Source organism: Lygodium microphyllum, chromosome 16 (genome assembly GCF_053477565.2).
Source record: "Lygodium microphyllum isolate KBCC chromosome 16, Lygodium_microphyllum_v1.1.10, whole genome shotgun sequence".
NCBI lineage: Eukaryota > Viridiplantae > Streptophyta > Polypodiopsida > Schizaeales > Lygodiaceae > Lygodium > Lygodium microphyllum.
In genome coordinates this window covers 54,035,012-54,040,450 of record NC_141150.1, presented here as the reverse complement: position 1 = coordinate 54,040,450, position 5,439 = coordinate 54,035,012, and positions in this window count along the sequence as shown.

Genomic DNA, 5,439 nt, shown 5'->3' with positions numbered 1-5,439 from the left:
AATGGATAATTGCAACTAGTGAAGCGGCTATCATTCATATCTTCCAGGAGGACCAAGAAAAATGAAGGAAGTAGAGTAGCTCCCATCTGTGACAAAACATGGATCTAGAGCATAGCGCTAACTATGAAGGATGGAAGTCGATAACAAGACTCATAGTGACATAGACAAGAAGACCAACTATTGCTCAAGTGAATTAGGTTCCAAGATGTAGGCTTGGACTCATAAACATAATCTTGAGTTGACCATGATAGAGACACAGAATGAAGTACAAAGTACAAAATAGCATTGCATTGAAAAGTGAACCAAGTACATGCCTTTATAGCTTTTCAGCTTCTCCACGTTCCTCATTGTGCATATGGGATTCACGCCATCTCTTCCTAGAGCATACATCATTTGTTATTTCTCAACACCCCCCTCAAATGATGAGTCCCTACACTTGCTGGCTTTTTCCCCCCCTACATGATAACATGGCCCGAGAGACTAGCTCATACGCAACCTAGTCAAGTTAAAGCTTGAGACTTTATATCTTTGGCAATGGTTTTTACAAAGCAAATCCACTATGGGAAAAAATTCCTTAGAAAAATTTGTCAGAGTTGTTGATGGTAACGAAAGCTTCTTCTTCTTCTTCTTCTTCTTCTTTTTCTTCTTCTTCTTCTTCTTCATTCGTGAATTGACTTTGGTGGTAGTCATTCTGCATCTATTGTGCTCTTTTCTTGTGGAAACATTCATTGGCAATATGACTAGTCTTACCACAATAATGACATGTTATCCGACTTTTGTTGTCGGTGTTGAATCCTCGACCTCTTCCTTTGGGTCCAACAACTCCCTTGGTGTATAAGAGATTTTCCCTTGAGCTAGTCTCTTTTACATCTTTCCTTTTAAATTTACTTTCTCCATCAAGCAATGAGTGCTCAATGCCTTTGAGTGAGAGACTGGGAACATTACTTAGTGTTGAAACAAGGTTCTCATACGGTTCATGATTAACACTGGCAAGTAGCACTATTATTTCCTCGTCCTCATCAATGTTCTTTTTAAGAGTTGCTAGCTGGGTTTTAAGGCTCTTGAACTTATTGATGTGTACAGTCATAGATGAATTGTCTTTTACATCCAACTTATAAAGCTGCATAAGTAATTTTACCTTTGAGTTCTTTGCTTGTGTACCAAAGATTTTGTCAAGTTATTCCCATGCCTCCTTTGCATCCCTGATGCTAGAGATGTGGTGTAATACATCATCTGATAGACCCCATGCAATAACACCTAGAGGATTTTTGTTCATCTTCTTCCATGCCTTTGTTTTAGGCTGGGTATTCTACAACATCTTCCTCTTTAGCATCATCTTCTTCAAAGAGATCCCAGAGGTCTTTCCTCATGAGATAATACATGGTTTTCTCTTTCCATGCATGAAAGCCTTCACCATTAAAATTTTCTATGTGCTCCAATTCAGTCATCTTAGAAGGAGGTCTTACCATGAGAACACTTGGGTAGTGTCTATCCTTTTACACAAAAATCGAGACTTACAAATGGATTTGATCAATAGAGCTTTATATCATTACACATGCTAAGAATAGGCTTTTGAGTAGTTGAGGTAAAATTAGTGAATGGCTTATTCATGAGTGAGCTAAATACACAAGTGCCAAGAGACACTCTTTGAGTATCAAGAGATACTATTGATGTTGAGTCTCCTTGTTGAGCTAGATGTTGTTGACTTGATTCTTTCAAATCTTCAAAAATCCTCAAAGACTTGTGCTCCTTGTTGATTAATTAGTGGCATTGAGTACATGAGAGTTTCAAAGGGTCCCTTGAGTCTTCCAACTAGCAAGGATAAGCAAATAAGGTGAGAAATGAAGCTTAGTCACTTTTTGGCTATGGTGGACTATGATTAGGGTTCTCAACCTGATTGGTTTTTTGTCTGTAGCAGCACGTACACAAAGTCAAATGATGAAAGATTTGATCGAGAGATGGCCCATATCATAAGCTTCAATTGCCCTATGCTTGCAAGGAGAATCATAGCCTATGCGCGTAGCAGCAGGGGTATGAACAAAGGTCGGCGCAATCTAGACAAATTCAACAAATTTTCATAATGTTGGAGGTATAGTGTACCAATGTCAACAAACAGAGGTGCCAAACAGAAGCTCCAGGAGTAGGAGAAGAAGTTTGCAGCAGAGATTGTAGTGAGATATTGCCTGTATTGGGAGATCCAAGGGCTCCAAGGTGAGTGGGTGCAAATTTGGCTATGGTGGCCAAGAAGAGATGTGTGAGAATGAAGTAGGAGATGAACTCAATGTTGAGATGTGTAACGTGCCCACCTATTGACTGCCCAAGCACATTTTTAGTGGTCCATTGAGAGACGAATCTAAGTGATGCCGCCCGTGTTATAAGATCTGAGATACACTCTCAACTTTCTAATATACTTAAAATATATATGGTGAATATTATGCCGGCGTAGAGAGAGAACAAATGAGAGAAAAGAAAGATGTAGAGAGAGAGATAGAGATAGAGAAATTGACAACTGGAAGAGGGGCCAGTCCCCCCCTTGTGGAGTTATATTATTGACAAGGAGTAAGCTCCTCCCTTACACATAAACCAGTTTTACTTGTAGATCTTGGAAACAAGATCACGGTTCCTTGCACGGTATACAACCAGCTAACACTTGCACAACTTGGAAGTTGGCACCTTTTGATCCTTCTTGAGTCTCCTTCTCTCCTACACAATATGTGTAGGGCTCTCCTCTTGGCGCTTGATTTCTGTAGAGCTTCTACAGCACTTGCATCTTCTCTTTTCCCCTTGGAACTCGATTTCAACAGAGCTTGCGCAGCACTTGCACCTTCTCTTCTCCTCTTGGAACTTGATTTCAATAGAGCTTCCGCAGCACTTGATTTCAGCAGAGCTTCCACAACACTTGCACCTTCTCCTCTCCTCTTGGATGCATGCAAAGTGATGCTTCCTTCCACCTCCCTCACACCCAAGGAGAGCCTCTTATTTTATAGGCTTTCAAGAGCTTCTTTTCTTGGAGAGAGACTTGAGTTTATCTTCATGCAAGATGTGGTTATTCCAGGACCTATTCTGCATCACTAATTTTGAGATATCTCTTTGTGCGTTGTTCGGATGAAAAAACGTCCAACACAAAAGTTGTAGATCTCGTTGTTTCCGATTACCCTCGCGACCCGTTTTTAGATAGATGTAGGCCACTAGTCACCTTGAGCTTACATTGATGAGTGTGTCATGTGGCCACCCCAGCCAAAATATAACATTAAGGATCATCAATGATTTTTTCAGCAAGAAGAGAACTATCCCTCTTGCTCTATACACGCACATACATGTGTGTGTGTGTGTGTGTGTGTGTGTGTGTGTGTGTGTGTGTGTGTGTGTGTGTGTGTGTGTGTGTGTGTGTGTGTGTGTGTGTGTGTGTGTGTGTGTGTGTGTGTGTGTGTGTGTGTGTGTGTGCGCGCGCGCGCGCATGCCTCTAGACTCTCAAGTTTCTCATGTCTAACATCAAATGGCTTATAAACAACATTCAAAGCTATACTCCTTAGGGTGTGGGTGCCCAAACAAATGTGCCCAAATTGATGTCCATACCAGGGCATCCAAGCATCCCCCTTAGTCATTTTAACTTTCTTGTGTTTGCTTGTCTCAAGCAATGGATGCTCTAATATAGAGTTATTTCTTACTACCACCATCAGTCCAAGCTGTCGTGCTACTTGACTTGGGTAGAGATTGTAGTGATTTGGGCCCCTTTAGTGGTGATGATGATAGCAAGCACATTTGGGAAAACATTGGCGATGAGAATAATATTGATGAAGTGGCTACAAGAAGCAGCAATAATAGCAATGAAATAACAATACGAGATTGGATGGGGAACAAGATCCGCAAAATGTCCTCGGAGACAATGTGAAGCTGCACTACCCACGCCCCCAAAAACTGGCAGAAGTATTGATCTCTTTTCTAGCACATAAATTTGGGGATAAGCCCACGAGCCTTTGTCATACAAGGGTCATTTATTTGCTTGATGTTGCAAAGAACCTTTGGGGATGAGCTTGTGAGCCTTTGTGATGCAAGGGTCCAGCGTTTATTTGCCTACTGCTGCAGATAAACTTATCCTTGCATTACATAGATGTAGGTAGAGACCTACCTCATTCAATGTCCCTCGTCTCTTACAGGCAGCAACATCTATTGGACACCCACATAGTCCTTAGCAGCTTCTTGATCTCCTTTTCTGGTAGATTGAATAGCCTCCTTTGGCAAACACATTTGAGGATGAGCCTTTGAGCTTTTCTGATGCAAGGGCAACCATGGATTTGGATGTGGCAGAGAACCTCATACTTGTGTGTTGCAGAAATGCAGAGACAGGAATACCTTAGCTCACGCAAGATCCCTTGTCTCTTACATGCAGCAGCATTAGTTGGACACTCACATAGCTCTTGGAAACTTCCTAATCTCCATGCTGGGATGGTGTGATGCACAACATATCTTTGACAAATTGGAATAATTTTGTGGAGACTTGTGTTAATTATGTCAAATCTATTTATTGGTGTAATATTGTGATGGGATAAAACCTACATATTCATTGGCCATGCATTAGAATTGGGTGGTTCACTTAGCGACTATTGGATATTTCTACCAACCTTCAAGGTCACTCCCTCATCAAGTACATTGCTTCCACTTCTCTTACCTCTCTAAGTACTATCCTATTTCCTTACATTTGTTACTCAACATCTAGTCTTTATATAAGCTTTGCTTCAATCTCAAGCTCACATCCTAGTCCTTATCTTACACTCTCTCTATGGGCTCAATATCCTTATCTTCTTGTGGTCACACACACATCCCACTTCAATTGTGTGCCAAAATCTCTTAACCAAATGCAATTACACACACTCTTGGCTTCCTTGTACACATTCAAGCTTCTCACAATGTTTTCAAGTTCGCATAAAATTCATATCTCATTGAGTTCCTCATTATCACATCACTGCTTCTCAAAGTGTAATCCTAAATCCCTACACATGATCCTTTTCTAGTATTACATTTCATCCATATTATATTTATTTATCTCCCATGACCACCAATCTATCAAATTGTCATTTCTTTCTATCCTACCTTATCCAATCACCCACACAATTACCTTTCTCCTACAATCATCTTACTCTAATTGTAGACCTAAATCTCAACCATCAATCTACCTTACATGGAAACAATCTCATCAATTATCACAAGGACTCTCTCTTCCAATTTTCTCTCAGTATCATCATGAAATGATCTACCTCCTACCTTACCCAAATCATCATCTACAAATTGTATATTTCTCAAATTGACCAACTATCTTGGTCTTCCAAAGGAGGGGAAAGGGAACGGATAAAGTACAAAGAAATGTGTGAGCACATTGGTACAAACTACTTTGAAGATATTATGCCCAAGTCTTGGAGTTCTCTTAAAGACAATATGCTT